Source organism: Lathyrus oleraceus, chromosome 1 (genome assembly GCF_024323335.1).
Source record: "Lathyrus oleraceus cultivar Zhongwan6 chromosome 1, CAAS_Psat_ZW6_1.0, whole genome shotgun sequence".
NCBI classification, from domain to species: Eukaryota; Viridiplantae; Streptophyta; class Magnoliopsida; order Fabales; family Fabaceae; genus Lathyrus; species Lathyrus oleraceus.
The window spans coordinates 178596458-178619950 of NC_066579.1; the positions used below are offsets into that span (position 1 = coordinate 178596458).

Here is a 23493-nt window from a genome sequence, read left to right on the forward strand (position 1 = left end):
GAAGCCAGATGAAATGGGAGTGAGGGGTGTGCCTCACAGCTCTTATCCCTGGCCAGGGAGAGCTTCAGACAAAGAAGTGTGGGTCCAGAAAGTGGGAACCCTTCTACACTTATGACACTGACTCAACTGTACAACTGTACATGGATCTTGGGTTAATGTCCACAAGGCATCAACATGTGATGTGAGCCAAGGGACGACTCAACAGATTAGCAGGAGGTGGACTACACACCTCTTGTGTCTGCCAATTGCCTTAACAAAGGTCTTTTCCTGCTTGGGGACAAAAATAAACAAGCACAAACATTGCCTCTTAAGGAGGACTTCAGACAGGTGCCTGGCCAAGTAACAGGCCAGGTCTTCCAGACTACATGGAGAAAAGAAATTCTACCTCAATTGGTTAACACAACCAAGCAACAACACAAGCAAGTTCACAAGGAACTATAGCAACTAATGTACCTTAATTTGAGAACAGTTGCGAATTTGCGTGTTTCAGGCTTCCAAAAGCAAAAAGAGATGTTCTATGATGCTAGTAGAAGTGAATGGATGCAAGGCCTTGGCTCAATAACGCACGTTCTTGATGAAATCTCCATTTGCCATTGTTGCACCTCACTTTAGTAGTCCTTGATTTTGCTTGAATTCTTCAAGATTTTGCTTCCAAAAGCTTCTTCAATGATTGTAGATGATGAAGCAATGAAGAATTTGGCTAGGTTTGTGAAGAAATTGCAAGAAAAGTGAAGATGAAAAGTTGAGAGAATTGTGCAATTTTGGATCTAGATCTGAAATTCTGTTATGATTAAGATGAAAATAGTTACAATTATGTTTATATATGTGAGGTTAATGATGTTTCTAATCCTAATTAGTGAAAATGCACATGATTAGTGAAAATGCAAGTTTTCATGCTAAATGCCAATTAGTCAATCCACCCTCACTTATGCAATGCAATGTAACAGTAGAATTTTTTTGTTGCAGCAAGTTTCAAATGGTATTGGTGAGCTATTGCAAGTGGAATCATGTGAAAACAAGGCTTATTTCTCAAAAACACCTTTTTCCCTCCACTTTTCAAAATTGGTTCACTTGAAAAATGGACTTTTTATGTGATGAGTTTTCATGACATGTAATTCTTGTTTTGGATAGAGGACATCAAAAGAATTTTGCTCAAAGAAACCTCACTCCATTTGGCCTTGTGAATCAAAAGTTATGCCACTTTGAAATTCAACTTTTTTTGGACAATGATCAATCCATAACTTGCCAACCACAAATGAGAAATTCATGTTCTTGGACTTTTTGGAAAGGTGAGAGCAAGATCTACAACTTTCATGTTGAAAAAATTTTCATTTGAAGCATTTTTGGACACGTAATTTTGAGGAGAAAAACTTTCCATTTTTAGCAATTTTCAATTACAAGTCACTTTCTATTTTTGGAAAGTTTTCATCTGACTTTATTTTCTTCATTCTTGATGTTTGAAATGTCAAATGAAACTTGTTTAGACATGAATGAAGTGTCTCTAACCCTCTCCCTCCTCCAAATCCATCATTTCAGGCACAGTTGACCACAATTGACTTCTTCTGACTGATAGATGAATTTCAGCTTGACTGATGAACTTGAGGCTCAAACTCCTGATGCCATGGCTCAATGATGAAACCCTAGCTTCCATAAGCTCAATATAATCATATGATGATCCCCATATCCATTGAAAACCTCATCTTCTTCACAAGCCCTGATTGGCACCAATGTAGATGATTAGGATTGACCAGAGGTCAAAACCCTAATCTCAAAGCATCTGATCAAGCATAAGGAATCTCTTGGTGATGACAAGACCATGATGATGATGATGTATCATTTCAACCAAGATGAAGCCCAATCTCCTTGACAACCAAGAAACCCTAATTTGAATCACACATCCTCAGATGATTAATGGTCAGTCCATGAAACCTTAGCTTGCACCTTAACCTCTTTATCTTCTGATCAAGACCTAGGAGGATGACTTGCTCAATGTAGCCACATGATATGCAATATGCAATGGCTAATGACCTAAAAAATGATATGCAATATGTTAAGCTAGTCCCAAGAGAGGAGGGCAAATTTTGAGGTGTTACAGATGCAAGTTCCAAATTACAAAACCTTAAACATAAAAGTTGTAGATATTTTCAAGACAATCAATGTTTACTTAAAGTTTGCATCATTTGTATTTTTGATGAGAAAGTTATGGGCACTTGAAGTTGGACTTTTTCACATTTCAACGCTTTTGGTCCAAAGTGACCTATAATGTTTTGCATTATCACATGTATTTCTTTTAGGATTATGAAAATTCGTCCAACGTAACAAATGAATTATACATATTAAAATTTCCAATGCATTTGATCCCACCTCAAAATCATAAAAAATGTATGAGTTATGTTCTTGGGAAGTTGACCCAAAATTAGGGTTTTAGTCAAAATGACATATAATGTTTTGAAATGGATGATAACCTTCCAAGCTTCAAATAAATTTTTGATGAACATGAAAGTTGTTAATATGGTTCTTAAGAACATGTTTTCTCTTGGGGTCATCTCCATTTGATAAACCAATCAAAAGTTAGGTCTCAGTGTACTTCAAAATAGTCAGATGAATTGACTGATCAACTTCTCAAGTCCATGCCTCAAATCTTAATGAATTGATGATTGAGGAAACTCAAATAAGCTCAAATATGCATGAAAATATTAATGGAAGCACTTCCCTTGATTGTATTTGATCATGGGTTGAGGTTGCTTCATGAGCAAGGCACAGTTGATACACAGATGAATTAGGGTTTCCTTGGGAAACAAGCCTCAAGCCCTTTGGTTTGCTTTGATCAAAATGATGAATTGAGATACTTGGGAGGCATATATGATGAATGAGAGCTTTGTGAACCATTGTCATTCTTGCTTTCACCTTCACCTGGTCATTTCAATGAGCATAGGAGCCTCATAAGAGCAAGGGCACACATGATCACTTGAGCTTCACAACAAAAAGAGTTAGTGACATATTTTTGTGCTTTTGGTTAGTAAAAAAAGTAAGAAAAGCAATAATATACAATTTAAGCATGCTTGGTGATCTCAAACCAACTCACAAGTGTTCCCACCCAAAGGTTAGGAGCCAAGATGCTATGATCCTTGAGGCAAATGCAAATGCAATGTTATGATACCATGAGGGATCTTAGGGTCAAAATTGGGGTCTTACAGATGCCCCTATTTAAGGTCATTCTAGCCGGAGATATGAAGGTTAAAATCTTCGTCTCGACGAGGTAGAATGGGCTAAAATAATAACAAAGAGACGAATTTTGGTCCCTACGAGACCTAATGATGCAAATGTATGTATGCAAAAGTTAATGCTCTGTGGGGATATATGTCCACAAAGAGAAAGAAATCAAGAGAAACCGAAAACCCATATGAGTAATACACTCATAAATGGAACAGAGACTCTGGGGGACTTTACTGGGGAATAAAGGGGATAAAATGCACGAGCAGGTCATGACTTTAAATTTGCTGAGAGACACGAAGGAATTCCATGAAAATAAATCAATGGAAAAACTCGAGCTGACGCAAAGATGCGTGTATTGGGGAATAAGCCAATACAGCAAAACTATCCATAAAGGATACCTCGGATAAAAATCCGGACTTAGGCTGAGAAAAATCCAGCGAGGGACTCCGATGGGGAATGTCCAAAGAGGACTCAGCTGAGGGAACAACAAAATGAGGTATTACGGATTACTGGGTAATAATCTCAAAGGGACATGTGTGTCGCAACCTGAAAAAGGAGATGCGAAAAAATAACTGGCGAGAAAGAAATGACAGAAGAGTCGCCACCGTGCGTTATTTATCCCAAAGGAGGGAAAGGAAACGCTCGAAGTAAACCTGGGAGAAAGGAAAGGAAAAGACAAGGTCTCGCAACAAAATCTTGGGTTCGGGAGCCGATTATGCGAAGGGAAGGTATTAGCACCCCTACGCATCCGTAGTACTCTACGGGATCCACTCTTGCTGTTCTTGTCTAAAGGGTGTGGGTTTATCTAATGTACTATTTACTAAAAGAGGGGTCAAAAGAAAATGACTCGCACGGATGTTGCATCCATTGGATACGTATCTCATCTGAATATGAGAATCAGAGTCTTCGTAGCTCGACTACCTAGGGGTTAAAGAGGAGTGTGCTCGCTAAGACATCACGTCTTATGCCTATGTATCTCATCTGGAATGAGAATCAGAGCAAGCCGTAGTTCGGCTACCTACGGGTTAAGGGTTATGGGTGAACGACGTTACTGCGCAATCTACCGGATGCTCGACCTTTGGAGACTTACTCACCTGTAGTAGAAGGAGTTAACGTGTTCTTAGGAGAAGAAAAATCAATGAGTTTGCTTGTGTTTTAGGAATGATTATGCAAAAAAGAAAGTCCTGGACGAAGGAACAGTGCTACCTTAATTGACATGCAGACGAGAGACTATACGAAGCCTAACAATCCTATGAGGAGACGATCACACTATACAAAACAAACATGCATAAAGTAAAATGCCAACAAGGGGGCTTAAACATACATGGGTAGGGCTTTAGTCAAGAGGGGTCATATCAACCTCGACAAACAAGCCATGGAATAGGTAATCAAATGGGCTCTTAACCACTGACATTGAACGTCAGGGTGAGCAGATCAAAAGGGTAATGAGGATAAGACCTCATAGCTCTTAACCCTGGCCAGGGTGAGCTCATGACAAAAAGTGGGGATTCAGAAAGGTGGAACCCTCTCCACTGACTGACCGGACAAAAGATCTTGGGCTTTTGTTCTGAAGCATCGACACGTAGTGTGATCTTAAAGAACGACGCACTGAGTAACGGGGGATTGATTACTAATCCCTTTTATCCGTCAATTGCCTCTTCAGGGAGGTCTTTAGCACTGATGCCTCTTGTTGGAGGTCTTTGGGCACAAAAGTAAACAAACAAAAGAAAACATTGCCTCCTATTGAGGTCTTCCAGCTAAGAAAGCGGTAAAATGCGGGAAAGGTAAAGGGATCAAGAGATCTACCACACGGATAAAGATCCGAAGTAATAACAGCTAAAGAAGCAAGAAACCCAGAGATCTCTCAAGCTAGCACCATCAAAGAAAACGAGTCAGTACAGGTAATCGAAATAAACCTCCAGGTGGTATCCCACAAATAAAGTGGAATGCCAAGCAAGCTATCCTTTCAGGAGTCATGTGAGCCCTCACAAAAAACTCAACAAACAGGTTAGAGTAACAAGATGGGGCGCAATCAAGAGTTTCCCCAAATAAAAATGTAACCACATGAATCATGCCATTAAAATTCACAAAAAGAGCTCACAAAAAGCAACCAAGTGTAAGAGGCCTAAACCTCTTGTCAAACACATGCATCAAAAGGGTATCAAAATTCAAATTCAGGGGGCAAGGATCCACACATCAAGACATGATATACAGACTAAAACATGTGCCCACATGCAAAACCTAACGATACCCACTCTTCCAAATTCACCCATAATACCTCATACATTCAGAGCATTCAAATTGAAAGCATAGAGTAATGGAAATAGGGCAAACCTGATTGGAGAGATCGAATGAAATTGAATTGTCCGGTTGGGTTTGCAAAGCAATCTGAGGGTTTATATGAGGTAGAGTAGGTTCTTTGCAGATGAGTTCCTTTCAGTGTTCGGAGGCTGCTCTGAACTCTGTTAGCTCTTCTCTCACTATCTTTTTCCCTAGGGTTTTTTGGGAGATGGAAGTCTAGAATTTATAACCTGATTTTTGTGACTTTGTGGGCTCAAAAGAGAGAGGTCCAAGTCCAAGATTTTTCTTTTATTTATTTATTTATTTATTTTTCTTTTATTTTTCTTTTTTTTTCAAAACGCGTGGGCTTCGCCTAGCGAGCATGACAGTTCATGAACAAACTTTTGCTCCTTCAAGATTAACGTTTTGACTGATGAATTGACCCCATTTGAACATGTTGGAAGTATCCCAAGCCATTCCCTTGTGTTGACTGATCACCCAGATAGGACCCATAAAGTGTCTTGGATGATATTCAAGCTTCTTGGATCTAATTCTGATTGACATGATGAAATGCAATATGAAATGTTAAATGACCTAAAAATGAATGCATGAATGAGGGGGGAAAATTTGAGGTATTACAATGTGATCAAAACACCGATATGAAGGTGAGAGAACAACACGCTCAGGAAGAATGAGTATCTAAGACCGGTATAAGGGTGAGAGATATCAAACATCCACAACATCTGAGGAAGACCTAAAAAGGTATATTTCAACTCAGGAAATCTGACTCCACAGGGGACCAAAAGTCATAATAGGGAGCAGAAAGGAAGGAACACCAGGGATACCGGTTACTGGGCATATAATAGGTGACCAACCAAGGCGTGAATTGGGGAATATTTCCAAGACACTCATCATCCGAAAAGAGGGCTGAAAAAGCAAACTCGATTATAGGATGGACATCCGATTCCATAAGGAAATACAAATCTTACTCGACTGGGGAAGAAAAAGACTTCGACTGAAGAGCGCATGAGATATATTATCTATTACCGTCAGAACTTAGATAACATACTCGCATGAAAGATTATCCACAACCGGTTACTGGGTTGATAATGGATAGATCAACCAAAAAGAAAAGACATCGGGATACCGACTACTCAGTATAAAATGATGACCAATCAAAAGGGGAGAAACAATCATTACCAAACAAGGGTAAATGAAAGATTACTCGCTGGGGATAAATTGCTTTATCAGAGCAATCATCCGGGAGATATATCACCGGTTACTGGGTGGTATACTCAAAAATGAAGGAATATCAATACCGAATATTGGATAAAGATAACCGACAAAGAGGGGATTACATCTACCGGGTACTGGGTAGAAAACCACAGAAGAGAGTAACCGTCATCGGTTAGGATGAACAAAATAAGGTTAACTCTGCAAGGGGATAAAATGGGGTTTACAACTACCAGTATGAGGGTAGAAAACCACAGAGATAGGACTTACAACTACCAGTTACTGGGTAGAGGGCCACAAAGATACTCCACCGGGGAAAAGATGGACAATTACTGGTTACTGAGCAATCATTCATCTAAACTACGGGGAAGTGCGGGGGAAATAACAAGAGTAGTCAATCTAGGAACAAACTAGAGAGTCACAATGAAACAAGACTCAACCCAATGAGGATATAACTCAGGGGAGAAATTCCATCCCAATACATGTTTAGGGGAGAAACTTAAATAATAATCATCCACGAGGGCATAACTCAGTGGGGAATATGGAAGAAAGGATAAGTACTTTCTGCCTATGGGGCTAACTCTATATGGAGAGATCAGACACAAATATCTGCTTTGGGGAAATATATATCACCAAATAGCAAGGGATAACAAACAAAGATATATGGCAAAGCAATGCAACGTGAATATTTGAATGTTATAATTATGCATGTATATGCGCGGTTTATGTATGATGAATGCTGACAAACAAACATATCTAACACAAATTGGTCCAAAAATCGATGGATAAACATCCGGTACTACATCTCGAAAGAGAAAGCCAGGCCCACCGGAGAACATCCAATCTGATGGGGGTAACAGATACCAGGAAACAATGATCTTTGCAGGGGAAGGAGAGCCAATCGTTCCACTGGGAAGGAATCAACACATCTTCCTCAGAAGTTCCAACGCCACTCTGAAATCAGGCAAAATCTTGGCTGGGGAACTGAACATGGATACGATCCATCATAGAAAGCCATTCTACTGGGGAAATTATCCAGGGGAAGGATGAAACTTTGTGGGGAACAACAACCAATCAAAAAGTTCCAACACCAACACATTTCCTCGTACTGCTGAATAAATCATATCTGCCGAGAAGAAGAGAACACTACTCCGCCGGGGATGGAAAGATAAACATTTTCAACACCCGCTCTGCTCAGGAGGAAGATAACAAACAGGCTCTGATCAGACAACTCCACTGGGGAAACACTGCTGACGTCTGTACTAAAGAGTAAAAGTGGGATCAACCCTGCTGAGGATGGTCGAGGAGCAAACCAAACTTGATGAGAATTCCGCTCATGCTGGGGATTTCCTGCTCACTCTGGCGGAGAGATTTCTAACTTGAAGTGAGGGAAATACCAACTTCTTCGAAAAGATTAGCATATTCAATTTATCAATTTATAAGGGATTTTCGGTCAATCCGGTCAAGGGATGACAACCATATAATTGATAAGACATATGCTAGATCCAACCTCAACTGGGGAGTTAGAAAACTGAGACCAAACTCCAGACTCTCTGGGGGTTTGGTGGGGCTTAATTTTCTTCTACGCTCGCGGAGGAGACAACCTGAAAGATAACGAAGAGGATACAAGTATGCTGGGAATATGAACAAATGTCTTACCCTTTTGGAGATCATACTATCCTTGGGGGAGCACTGAAGGCGTCCCAACTATCCTTTTTCATTGTGAATGTTCACTTTGTTTTAAAAACAATTTATGAAAATTTTATTTATTTAAAACAATGATATTTATCAATTAAAATATGCAAAATATTTGTTGAATAGAAACAAATAAGAGTGCAAAGAATTGGATAAAGGCTCAAATTTATTTGATGGAATGGTAGTCTGCAAATGGCAAGACTCCATGGATCTTTACAAATTTGAAATTGGTGATATATGTTGGAAAAGGGCTACATTGAACATAATGACCATTTCTCCACCAACTCTGAATCCAATGTATTTGAAGCTTTAGTTGACGATGACCGAGCGAAATTCCTTGACAGAAGATGGTTGTAGAACAAAGTCTCGTCAGGATGCAGTTACTTGCCAAATCCCTAACTTTTGCCTAGATTGCCCCAGGGTGGGGTACTCAATCTAGCGGGATATATATATTCATTTTTTATGTCTCTAACTTTTGCCTGGATCGCCCTTTCGGTTTTTTAATCCACCGAGATGCTCATTTTTGCCTAAGCCGCCCTTTCGGGTTTTCAACTTAGCGAGCTATTCTGTTTTTCTTTTAGGCGAAGTATTTCTTGATTGCATATGAATTCACAAGACGAGTGAAATCCTCCCCATCCATAGTTGTAAGTATCAAAGCACCTCCTGAAAAGGATCTCTTAACATATGGACCTTCATAGTTTGGAGTCCACTTGCCCCTGGAATCGGGCGCGAAAGACAAAACTTTCTTGAGCACGAGGTCACCTTCTCGAAACACGCGAGGTTTGACCTTCTTATCAAAGGCTTTCTTCATCCTTTGCTGATATAACTGACTCTGAACCCATTCAGCATCAGTCAACTTGGCTTCCATCAAGACTCTCATTGATGGGATCTCCACCTCTACTGGGAGAACAACCTCCATGCCATAAACAAGAGAGAAAGGGGTTGCCCCTGTTGAAGTGCGAACAGATGTAAGATATCCCTACAAAGCAAATGGCAACATCTCATGCTAATCTTTGTACATAACAACCATCTTCTGGATAATCTTCTTAATATTCTTATTAGCAGCTTCAACAGCCCCATTCATCTTGGGTCTATAAGGAGAAGAATTATGATGTGCTATCTTGAGCTCGCTGCACAACTATTTCATCATCTTGTTGTTCAAGTTAGATCCATTATCAGTAACGATCTTATCTGGCACACCATAACAGCATATGAGTTGATTCTTGATAAACTTCACAACCACCTGCCTGGTCACGTTTGCATAAGATGCCGCTTCAACCCACTTGGTGAAGTAGTCAATTGCCACTAAAATGAAATGATGTCCATTCAAAGCTTTGGGCTCAATCATCCCAATCATATCAATTCCCCACATGGAGAAGGGCCATGGGGATGAAATCACATTCAGAAGTGTCGGGGGAATATGAATCTTGTCCGTATAAATCTGACACTTGTGGCATTTCTACACATATTTGCAACAATCAGACTCCATTGTCAGCCAATAGTAGCCTGCTCTCAACATCTTCCTAGCCATGACATGTCCATTGGAATGAGTACCAAATGAACCCTCATGAACCTAAATCATTAACAGGTCTGCTTCGTGTCTATCCACGCATCTGAGCAGAACCATGTCAAGGTTCCTCTTGTAAAGCACATCGCCATTGAGGTAGAAACTGCCAGATAATCTTCTCAAAGTCTTTCTATCCTTCACAGATGCCCCAGGCGGGTAAATCTGACTTTGAAGAAAACACTTGATGTCATAATACCATGGCTTATCATCCTTCACTTCTTCTACTGCAAATACATGAGCTGGTCTGCCCAAGCGCATCACATTGATATTGGGAACCTCATTCCAGAGTCTCACCACGATCATCGAAGCAAGTGTAGCAAGTGCATCTGCCGTCCGATTCTCATCTCGAGGGATATGATGGAAGTCAACTTCAGTAAAGAACGTTAAAATCCTCCTCGCATAGTCTCTATATGTGATGAGGCCAGGCTGATTCGTCTCCCATTCACCCTTAATTTGATTAACAACAAGGGACGAATCACCATAAACATCAAGATGCTTGATCCTAAGATCAATACACTCTTCTAAACCCATAATACAGGCCTCATATTCCGCTATGTTATTCGTGCATTTGAAAGTTAGCCTTGCTGTAAAAGGAATATGTGTGCCCTGAGGAGTAATAATCACTGCCCCAATACCATTTCCATATTGATTTACAGCACCATCAAATACCATACTCCATCAGGAACCAGGCTCTGGCCCTTCAACAAGCGTAGGCTCATCGCAATCTTTCATTTTCAAATACAGAATCTCCTCATCTGGGAAGTCGTACTGAACTGACTGATAATCTTCAATTGGTTGATGTGCCAAGTGGTCAGCCAAGATACTACCTTTAATAGCTTTCTGAGCTCGATACTCAATATCATACTCAGACAACAGCATCTGCCAACGGGAAATCCTCCCAGTTAAAGCAGGCTTCTCGAAGATATACTTGATTGGATCCATTTTGGATATCAACCAAGTCGTATGATTTAACATATACTGGCGTAAGCGCTTAGCGGCCCAAGCCAAAGCACATCATGTTTTCTCAAGCATTGAGTATCGAGACTCGCAATCAGTGAACTTCTTACTCAGGTAGTAGATAGCATACTCTTTCTTCCCTGATTCGTCTTGCTGACCAAGGACACAACCCATAGAGTCTTCAAGGACAGTCAGATACATAATCAAGGGTCTCTCTTCCACAGACGGAGACAGAATCGGAGGCTAGGACAGATACTCTTTAATACTGTCGAAGGCTTTTTGGCAATCCTCGGTCCAATCATGACGTTGATCTTTCCGGAGGAGCTTGAATATCGGTGCACATGTGGCAGTCATGTGGGATATAAATCTGGAAATATAATTCAAGCGGCCAAGAAAACCTCGGACTTGCTTCTCAGTTTTGGGTGCAGGCATCTCTTGTATTGCTTTCACCTTGGAAGGATCAACTTCAATACCTCTCTCGCTGATAATAAAGCCCAATAACTTGCCGGAATGGACTCCAAATGTACATTTGTTAGGATTCAGACGAAGTTTGTACTTCCTCAAACGCTGAAAAAAGCTTTAACAAGTGCTCTACATGTTCAACTTCCGTTCTTGATTTCGCAATCATATCGTCAACATACACCTCGATCTCCTTGTGCATCATATCGTGAAACAAGGCAGTCATAGCTCGTTGATACGTGGCTCCGGCGTTCTTCAAACCGAAGGGCATCACTCGATAACAGAATGTTCCCCAGGGTGTGATGAATGTTGTCTTCTCCATATCCTCGGGTGCCATTTTAATTTGGTTATATCCGTAAAATCCGTCCATAAATGAGAAGACATTGAATTTAGCTGTATTATCTACCAACATATCAATATGTGGTAGAGGAAAATCATCTTTCGGACTAGCTTTATTCAAGTCTCTATAATGCACACACATTCGGACTTTTCCATCTTTTTTAGGCACGGGCACAATATTGGCCACCCATTAAGGATATGTAGAAGTCACCAGAAACCCAACATCAATTTGCTTCTGAACTTCTTCTTTGATCTTCACTGCCATATCAGGATGAGTTCTTCTGAGCTTCTGCTTCACAGGCACATATTCAGGCTTCAACGGTAGGAAATGTTGCACGATATCAGTATCCAGACCAGGAATGTCTTCATATGACCAGACAAAGACGTCGACGTATTCTCGTAGCAACTCAATCAACCCCTTCTTTACAGATTCTTCCAAGAGTGCCTCAATCTTCACCTCACGAACACAATCCTCAGACCCCAAGTTAACTGTTTCCAGATTCTCAGGATGTGGCTGAATGATCTTCTCTTCGTGCTCAAGTAGACGGGTAATCTCGTCAGGAATCTCTTCAACATCATCTTTTTCGGCCTCAAATACAGGGAACTCAAAGTTGGGAGATGGTGTTGGATCATTATGTTCAATGAGTTTGATCAACCTGCATAATGATTTTGGATATAAAGAGATTTTAGAATTCAAACAAGGCAAATCATTATGCAGATGAAAAGATTGATTTTATTCTATTTTTAGGGTTTTATGTGATCACCAATTTCATGCAAAAAGCAAAAAGTGAAAATAATTGGAAAAACAAACATTTAACATGAATTATTGAATGAATATCATTGTATTTATGAGCCAACAATGTCAACACTCCTTCCTTTGGCATGGGAGAAGCGTTTTTAAACAAACAATGAACATTACATTGACTTATGGACAACTGTTGGAACATCAACAACGACCCAGTTATTGCAGACCCCTCTAGAGATGACAAAGTCGCCAGAATCTTCCTCTGCATCCTCTTCCACAACAGCAGCAGCTTCCTGATCTTTAACCGTGTGGATGAACCCACCACTCTGAAACAGCCCATGCTTGTTGAAGGTGCCTGAAGAATACCCTATGCCAGCCCGAGATTTATTGTCTTCTATCTTGATCATTTGTCCTAAACCGGTAGTTGTGCCATGCTCAATGGCCAACTTAGCATCATTGTATGATGCAAATGAAGAAGTTCCTTTCTTAGAAGGCTCAGCAATAGATAAAGCTTGGAACGGCGTCCCAACTTCATCCTCAGCGTCTATATAAGAAAAGGAAGACAAATGGCTAATCAGGAGAGCCTTCTCTCCCCCTACCACCACCAGCTTTTTGTTCTTGACAAATTTCAATTTCTGGTGTAGGGTGGATGTCACGGCGCCTGCCTCGTGAATCCATGGTCTGCCTAACAGGCAACTATATGATGGGTGGATATCCATGACCTGAAAAGTGATCTGGAAATCACTTGGTCCAATCTTGACTGGGAGCTCAACCTCACCAATCACCGTTTTGTGGGATCCATCAAAAGCTTTTACCACCACCCTACTCTGCCTCATGGGAGGCCCCTGGTATGATAATCTAACTATAGTTGATTTTGGCAACACATTTAGTGATGATCCAGTGTCTACAAGCACGTTAGACATGGCATCATCCTTGCAGCTCATAGACATGTGAAGTGCCAAATTATGGTCTCTTCCCTCCTCGGGGAGATCAGCATCACAAAAACTCAGATTGTTATAAGCAGTAATGTTTGCAACAATACTATCGAATTGTTCTATTGTGACATCATGGTCTACATACGCCACATCCAACACCTTCTACAGAGCTTCACGGTGTGATTCTGAATTCATTAACAAAGATAGCACATAGATCTTTGACGGTGTTCGTAGAAGCTGATCTACGACGTTGTATTCACTCCTCTTGATAAGCCTCAGCATCTCATCACATTCTTCTTTCATTGTGCCATTCTGGCCAGCAGAGACAGGAGTTCTTACAGTGGTTGTAGGTTTATTAGCAACAAGTGTCGGATTCGGAGCAACAACAGCATTTCCAATCGGACGCACATCACAATCAGCAATATCATCCCTTCTGATGTCAGCTTGGGGTTTCGGCGGAGCCGAGAAAACACGACCACTACGGGTCAGGCCGCTGACATCAGCGATGTTAACAACAAAGGTAGAGGGCAGGGGCACCTCCTTCCCATCTTCCAATGCCACAACATTGTAACGATATGGGACATCCTTATCAGAAGAATATGGCACAGGGCCAGCTGGTTTAATTATCAAAGAGGGAGAAGCCTTCTATTTGATGCCATCATATCAAATGACAACAGACTCTGGGATCCGAAACACTGGTGATATCACATTGACTTCATCATCACCATCGCGATTCTGAAGTATTTCAATTACACCTTCATCCAGCATTTCTTGGATGTCTTTACGGACTTGGTGACATCCCCTCTGATTGATAGTGCAGACACGACATCTGTCATGGTCGTGCTCATAGTGACTGTATTCACACAACAGTCTGTGCATCTCGACCAATGATTGTCGAATATGGCTGACATATTTGACCTTATATTTACCAGAGCAGCCCTGGACCATGTTGACAGTAGATTTCCCATGCTCTGGCAATGGGTTCTTCTTGACGTTGGGACCTACGTCCTTGAAACACAAGATACCACTTCTCACAAGGTCTTGAACCTTGGTCTTCAGCGGGTAGCAATTTTCCACGTCATGTCCGGGGGCACCGGAATGATAGACACAATGTAGCTCGGGCTTATACCACCACTGAGGGTTGGTAGGTATAGCCGGTGGGTCATGTGGAGTGATCAGTTTCCTCTCTATCAAAGAGGGATATAGCTCTGCATAGGTCATGGGAATAGGATCAAAAGTGACCATTTTCCTCTCATAGCTTGTACTGGTCTGATTATTGTTTCGAGGCTGGTAGGCCTGCTGTTGAGGACGATGTTGTTGTTGTTGATATTGTTGATGTTGCTGTTGTTGGTTATTATTATGCTGATAGTGTTGGTTTTCTCTGAAAACAGGTGCTATGTGAGCCACCTGATGCTGATTACCGGCGGGACGCATGGTGTTCCTCCTCACAGAGGATCTTCTGGGTTTGACATGGGAGGTCACAACATGTGCCTTACCATCTTTCTTCTTTCCAAATGCCCCATATCGTTTGGCAGAAGAGCCTTCTTCTCTAGTCAGGCGCCCTTCCCTGACTCCTTCCTCCAAACGCATCCCCATGTTCACCATCTCGGTGAAATCAGAAGGAGCACTGGCAATCATCCGCTCATAATAAAATAAGCTCAAGGTCTTCAGGAAGATCTTGGTCATTTCTTTTTCTTCCAGCGGAGGCACAATCTGTGCAACTAGTTCTCGCCACCTCTGGGCGTACTCTTTCAAAGTCTCCTTGTCCTTCTGGGACATGGCTCTCAATTGATCCCTATCGGGAGCCATATCCACGTTATACTTGTATTGCTTGACGAAATCTTCGCCAAGTTCATTGAAGGATCGGATGTTCGCACTGTCCAAGCCCATGTACCATCTCAGGGCAGCACCGGACAGACTGTCCTGGAAATAATGAATGAGGAGCTGATCATTGTCGGTCTGAGTCGACATCTTCCTCGCATACATAACTAAGTGGCTGAGAGGGCAAGTATTTCCCTTGTACTTTTCAAAGTCAGGTACTTTGAACTTTACAAGGATTTTGACGTTCGGAACCAGGCAGAGTTTAGCAGCAGACTTTCCAAAGAGGTCCTTTCCTCTGAGAGTTTTGAGTTCCTTGCGGAGCTCAAGAAACTGATCGTTCATTGCATCCATCTTTTCATATACGTCTGGGCCCTCAGACAGCTCAGAGTGGTAGATGGTGTCGTCTACTCTTGGCATAGTATGCACGACCGGAGGTGGAACGGCGAGGACCGGGCTAGATGCCGGCAGAAAACCAAACGTTGGGGCGAGACCCTCAGGAACAAAGTTTGCGGGCATCCCCTAGGGAAACCCGGCTGGCATAGCAGTTGGCGCGAAGTGGGCACTGGCAGATGATAACATGAAATAATATCACATTCTAGGACTCGATTTAATTAAATTATATTATTATATACTTCAATTTACTTCATTTTATTCGATATTACTCGATATTTTCTTTCTATTTATCTCAGGTAGCTTATTTGAAGCACAAGTGAAAAAGGAAGAAAAGGAGGTGCAAAAAGAAATGAAAAGAAGCAAATTCCACCAAGCCAAAGCCCAGCCCAAAAGCAAGGCGTTGCGCCCGTGACGAGTGTCACACAAGCTGTGACGAGCGTCACGCCCTACCTACTTGTGTTACGAGCGTAACACATGGTGTGACAGACATCACACCATTCCCCTATATTTTTGGCTTCAGAAGCGTAACAAAGACGTTGAGGCCTATTGTTACGCTTGACCATTTGCAACGTGAAGACTCTTTACACGGAAGACCTTTGGAAACAGTTACAACAAGTGACCAATATAAATAGTAGCTTTTGGAAAACCCTGCGAGAGACTCCGCTTCGTTCAATTTTCTTCTTCCAGCCGTGCAAGCATACCATTATTTTTCCTTTACTGTTTTTGCTTTTAATTGCAATTCTTATTTTTACTTTCCTTTTTAGTTAATCTTTCAGCACTTAATTAATTTTTCGCACAATAGTTTCTACACCGGAAACTATTGTGTATCTTTTACTAGATCTAACCTTACGTTAGACCCTAGATTTTTATTCCTTCACTTTTATTTTCCTGTCCGATTGAAGAATTCAAGAACAAATCCAACCGGTCTGTGGTGGAGTGTTCAAGATTGCTATAAATTATTCAGGTTCTTTAATTATTGTTTAAATTTATATATGATCTGCTTTACTGTTTATTTATATTATTTGCCTAAGATGGAATTATTTATGCATGCTGATTATTTAGATCTGTTAAGCATGTCTGGCTAATTTATTTAGGTATCGGTATGTAGAGTAAGCGGAATGAAGGAATCAAAACTAAGTTGGTTTAATTACATTTAAAAATAAAATCACTCTTTTTACGGTCTCAATTTACAAGTTTAATAACAAGGTTTTGTACGAAAGTAAAAGACATAAAGAAGTTGAAATCAATAGAACGAGAGTTTAAGTTTTTAACTGGACAGTGTAAATTGGACATTAATTCTAGATCAGGGCGAAAGCAATTTTTAGAGTTAATTAAATTCTAATCTTTTTCAAAAAGTATTTTTAAAGGTTGAATGTGAGGACGAGAGTTAAGCATTTGAATTTAATTATATAATCTAAGTCAACAGAGCGAGAGTTTGAGACAAGGATGTTTAAACGTTTAGTGTTTTCTTAAAAAGAGTTTCTACGGATTCTATTGTTTTCAAAAAGTGATTTTGGACTTAACTAATAAGTGACAGCTACGTTAATATAAAATCATAGTTTATTCAACAGAGCGAGAGTTTGAGATAAGACTTTTAATCAATAGTGTCTACTGAAAGGATTTGTTTTAAAACCAAGAAACCAACGAAGAATTGATTCCCTAATTACGACGAACTACACACCGATATCCGCTTAATTAATATTTAATTTAGATCTTATTTTAGTTTTAACTTTTCCCCCAAACAATCAAAGTATTATCCGCCTTAGCTTTACGAAGTAACCTTAGAAAACGGTATATCGATTCATAAGTCCCTGTGGGATCAATATCTTTTAAAACTACGCGATAGAACTGTGCACTTGCAGTTTGTACCCCAAATTCGACTCATTAAGTCGCGATCAAGTTTTTGGCGTCGTTGCCGGGGACTTTTATTTAGTCGATATCGTAACTCTTCTGTTACGCTGTAGAGACTAAGGCTTATTTTTCTTTTCTTTTCTTTCTTTCGTTGATTTGTATGCCACATACTCGCTCACAAGGCGAGCCGTTCTACTTACGAATCAACCATATCGAACTATATCTCCGAGTCTTACGACGAATTCGGGAATACCGTGCTGCGAACAATCTCCCTCCTGTCGAACTTCCTGATCTCAAAAATCTTCTTCCTTCGCCGATACCCGAGATGGCAGAACCAGCTCGTGCTCTTCGAGATTACGCCGCTCCATCGCAAGATGAGCCGCATTCGAGTATTGCTCCACCCACAATCAAAGCAAACAACTTCGAACTTAAACCTTCACTGTTGCAGGCAGTACAACAGAACCAATTCTCTGGAAATCCTACCGAGGATCCAAACCTTCATTTATCCGTATTTGTCCAATACGCTGATACTGTTAAAGCTAACGGTGTCACTTCAGAGGCAATTCGACTTCGTCTTTTTCCTTTCTCGTTAAGAGATAGCGCTAGAAGATGGCTCCAGTCTCTTCCTTCCAACTCAGTCACCACATGGAACGAGTTAAAGAAAGTCTTTCTTGCCCGATATTTTCCGCCGAGCAAAACAGCTATGTTAAGAGCCCAGATAAATGGATTTAAACAGAAAGATAACGAGTCTCTTTTCGAAGCATGGGAAAGATACAAAGACATGATGAGACTTTGTCCACACCATGGTTTAGAGGACTGGTTAGTAATTCATACCTTCTATAATGGTCTCTTGTACAACACGAGGTTAACAATATACGCCGCCGCAGGTGGTGCACTAATGAACAAACCTTATGCTGATGCTTACCAACTTATCGAAAGCATGGCCCAAAACCACTATCAATGGGGAAGCGAACGAACAATGGTAGAAAAACCTCAAACTAAAACTGGCATGTACGAGATAAGTAACCTTGATCATGTTAACACAAAAGTGGATGCTCTGGTCCAGAAAATTGAAAGTTTAAATGTATCACCTCCAGCCACCGTGGTTGCCCTAACTCAGAATTGCAAAGTCTGTGGAATCCAAGGTCACACTCCTGCATATTGTCAACTCCTAACAGGAATCCAAGCGGAGCAAGTAAACTATGCTCAAGGAAGCCCCTACTCGCATACCTATAACTCAAATTGGAAGAATCATCCTAATTTTTCATATAAGAGTAATAATGCTTTATACGCACCTGGACAATCTCCGAATCAAGCCCCAGCTATACCTCCGGGATATCAAAAGCCGATCCCATCTACGCCTAACAATAACGTTCCTAGGAAATCCAACTTGGAAATCATGATGGAGAACTTCATAGCTTCTCAACAGCAAACCAATAAAGATTTCTTAAACCAGAATGTACACACTGGCGAACAAATTAAACAACTAGCAAGTAAAGTAGATGCCCTGGCTACCCATAACAAAATGCTGGAAACGCTGTAGCACCTCAAATTTGCACCTATCATTGTACATACATTCTCATATTAGGTCATAGCATATCATGGTCCACTGCATAGCATTGCATTGTCCCAGTTGCCTCAAGTGCAAGCCAGTCAAGAAATTAGGTCAAACTGATCAGGAGATCAGTCAACCAATCAAGCAAGGGTGTTTCTCAAAGAGCCAAGGCCCTAGGGTTTGTCCAACATGTTCACATGTCTTGGAGGTCCATTTTAAGTGTTTAAGTCAAGGGTTGGATGTTCAGAAGCCATCAGTTCATGCACAGACAGTCAAAAACCCTAGAAAGTCAAAGTTGGTCAACTGTGGTTGATTTTTTGGTTTTGATGGATGGAAATGGTTTGAGAGAGTTTATTCATGTCCCAATAGGCCTCATATATCATGGCAATCAACATCATTGAAGAATTTGAAGCCAATCAGAAAATTTCCAAAAATAGAAACTGGACCTGTAATTTTAACTGCCAAAATTGGAAACTTCTTGATCCCAAACTTACATCATGATACAAGCTTCAAATGAATTTTTTCCCAACATGAAAGTTGAAGATCTTGTTCTCCCATTTTCAAAAAGTCCAAGAACACCCAAATCCCATGAATGGTTTGCAAGATATGATCAATTCATTTTCACATTTTTTTGAACTTCAACAAGCCATATCTCATGAACCAAAAGGCCAAATTTAGTGGGGTTTTTTCCTACAAACCACATTTCATCTCCTCTTTCCAAAAATATAAACATCATGTACCGAAACCTTGCCAATCAAAATGGCGTTTTTTGACTTGTCTCATTTAAATTCAAGTGGACCAAAGGTTGACTTTTTGAATTAATTGTTTTCAGCACATTTGGCCATTTGGAATTGATTTAGAATGTCATTTGAGACTTGCCAAGGCCCAAAATTCGTGCAGCTTGCTACCACATACCACCATTTGGTCAAAAATGCAAAATTAGCAAATTGGTTCAAATAAGTTAAACAAGATTAACACCTTCATTACCAACCTTAAACAGATGAATATAAAGACATTTTCAGCAAATTCTAACCCTAGTAGCAGCCTCCATCGCACAGAAACTCTCTTGCTCACTCATTTTGCATTTTGACATACTTGCATTTTTCTGTTAAAACTCAAGAGAGCCCGAGCATTCACTGATTTCTTCATCACCTGGTCACCATTGGGAAGCTTTTTCAAGCATCGAACCTTAGCTGTAACTTCATTTCATGTTCTGTTTTCTTCAAGCATCTCCAATGGCCAAACTTGATTTAAGCTGGATTTGAATGCCTCTCCAACTATCCATCATTATCAAGCATTGTGGACATCTGTTCGAGCCAACATCATCAGAACAACAACGATTTCACATTTTTCTTCCAAATCAAGTAAGGTTTCGACCAATCCTTTTCTCAAAACTTTGCCATGCCATGTGTAGTCCTTGCATTGCTGAGTATTGTGTGCTTTGAATCGTATATTTTGCTTGCTTGTGCTGAGAGATTTTTGACTTCAAAGTTTCATGCTCATGATGGTTTTTGCTTGATTCATGCTATCTAGAGTGTTATAATGTAAATGAATGATGGAATATGTATGTGTGCTGTTTGATGATCACGATGGTGTAAGCAATTTCTGTTTCTGAGCATGTTGAAAAATTCGATTTGCTGAAGGTGATGAAGCTGTTACTGCTATGCTGTTGAAACCCTAATATTTTTCCAGAAATCCAGTTTCACGTATGCATGTGTGTTGGCTACTGTTGTTGTTTTTGTTGCATGATATCACCATTTCTACTGCCATGCTGCTGATGCATTTTGTTTGAATTTTGTTTTTGATGTTGGTGATAACATGAAGTTGAGTTGCTGTTGCATAAACCCTAAGGGTTTTGAACCCAGAAAACATGAACATCGATTGGCCTTGTTACTGTTTCATTAAGCCATCAACCAATGAAAACATTTGGTTGCCTTGCCCTAAACGATGCGTTTAGATTAGTGATGCGCTTAATTACCTTTGTGCCATTCGGTCAACCACCTTTGACTTGCCATACCATGCTATGTATTCATGTTATTCCAATTTGATCACTCAACTTCTAAAATTCATTTCTCACTCGTTTCAACTCCAAAAATCATGGAATTTTTTGCATCATGTCCTATTGAATGTCTAGTATTTTATCATGATTTTTTCTGAATTTTTGGTTGGCTGGATTTTAAATAGCTCTAGGTTTCTTGACATGTATGCTTAATTTGTACCTTTTTCCATTTCTTTTGTGAAATAATGATGATGCATCCAATGACCCTGAAATTTTTTGTGGTTAATCTACACTCATTCATGTTCATTTTGATGTAAAGTTTGTGCATTTATCATATGTGGTTTGTGAGATATAAATTTTTGAAGTAGGGTGTGACAATTTGTGTCACACCAATGATATGCAAGTTCATGATTTTTGTTGACATGCCTTCTGACCTTCAAATAATGTGAAATTTTGCATGATCTATCTCTTATATGTCTAGTATGTGTGTGAATTTTCCTGAAATTAATTGTGCCATTTCCTATTTGTTTGTGACTTTTCTTCCCTTCCTAGTCAATTGTTGACTTTATATGACACGTCTTGCCATTTCATTTGGGAAATTCTCATGCTTTATTGTATGATCATGAATTTTTACATGTGCATACTAGACATCTTGAGCTTTGCATTGGTGTTGATCCCATCCATTTTCTCATCTGTTTTCATTTAGTTGTGATTTTTTGAAGATGACACATATGTTGTTGACTTCTTTGTGCACACTTGAAATTGTGTTGACTTCCTGATTTTAATTGACTATCTTCCCATGATCCAATTGAGCTGAAATTTCATATGCATGCTATGTTATGGATTGTGATTGAGTATGAATTATTTCATAATTTTTGGAATTGATTATGTTTGCTTTTGAGCTTGGTCTTGCTGTTGACCTTTTGTGTGCTTTCATTTGCCATGCCTTGCCTTCTTTGGTCTATAAGATGATAATGATGCATGATATGAGTTTGGATCCAATTGTGCTTGCTTCTTAAATGCTTGAACTTGACTTTGCTTGACTATTTGTTTGCTGTTTTGACTTTCCCTTTTGTTTTTGACCCTAGGCTTGTCCTAGTGGTCTTTTAGACTTATGTTGAGTTCATTGTTTCAGGTTAAGCATCAATGCTTCAAAGAAACCATACAAATTTGGTTGAGTTTGATTATATATCATGTGCTAACCTTTATTTTGTAGGTGGTATGATTCATATAGTTGGATCTTGTGCTTTTGCACTTCTGTTTATTGATCTAACTGTTTGATCCCTTTCTTTCTGATTTAAACTGTTGAACTGTTTACTGATAAGTTTGACTTTTTCAGGTACTCTTTAGTTGCTTTATTTGCTTGCTTTGCTATTTAGCAATTTTCTTTTGAGGTATAATTACTCTCTCTTCATGTAGTCTGGAGACCCGGCCCGTTATTTGGCCGGGCAAACTGTCTGAAGTCCTCCTTAAGAGGCCATGCTTGTGTGTGTTTAAAATTGTCCCAAGCAGGAAAAGTCCTTCAAGTAAGGCAATTGGTGGATATAAGGGATAAGTAGCCTATCCCCCACTATTCAGTGAGTCTTCTCCTTGCTCCCATTACATGGTTGAAGCATTGAGATAAAAACCCAAGATCTATCGAGTCAATAATGGGGAGAGAGTTCCATCTTTCTGAACTCCCCCACATTCTTATATTTACATGCTCTCCCTGATTAGGGATAGAAGCAATGAGGCACACCCCTCATCTCCTTTCATCTGCTTCACCTTAGCCTCTCAATGGCAAGGTTAAGAGCGACATTTACCTATTACAGTGGACTTTCATAGTCAAACCCTCTTGTGTGAGCCCCCTTGTTTGGCTATAGAGTGTGCTGTTTGATTCTCATTGATTGATTGATTGCTTCATATGCACCTGTTTGCTTGTATGTTATGAATTTATCATCATCAATTGCCATTAATGCTTGATCATCTCTTTTGTCTGTGTGACATTGTCATTGTTGTTTACCCATTGAGGACAATTGTAAGTCCATTGCTTTGGCATTTGTTCCTATGATATGGAAGTGAGTATAAGACCATCACATTGGCCACTCATCTTATCTTTGCTTGTTGCATTGTTTGTATATGAGGATGCAATTGTAAGTCCCACAAGTTGGCATTTGTTTTCCTAGGATCATACTGTGTATGTTAGAGTAAGCCCAGACAGATTGTTATCTGACATCCTTGTTTTGCTTTCTTTGTTTATGAGAAGATGCAATTGTAAGTCCCGCAAGTTGGCATTTGCTTTCCTATGATCATATGTGGAGTTAACCTAAGTCCAGATAGATTGGCAGTTAATTTCCATGTTTCATTCTTGTTTTCTTTTGAGGAGATTAGTGTAAGACCATTGAGTGGCCTCTGATGTCCATTTCTGTTTTAGGAGATTGGTGTAAATCCAGCTATTGGTATCCGATA

The 23493-nt window shown here is 40.1% G+C and overlaps 1 non-coding gene across 1 annotated transcript; it reads right to left on the bottom strand.

Annotated features, from left to right (window-relative positions):
* Positions 1-18194: 18194 nt before the first annotated feature.
* Positions 18195-18301, bottom strand: LOC127116010 (small nucleolar RNA R71). The gene has a single exon (XR_007801001.1). It is a non-coding gene; the product is annotated as a small nucleolar RNA R71 (small nucleolar RNA).
* Positions 18302-23493: the final 5192 nt, after the last annotated feature.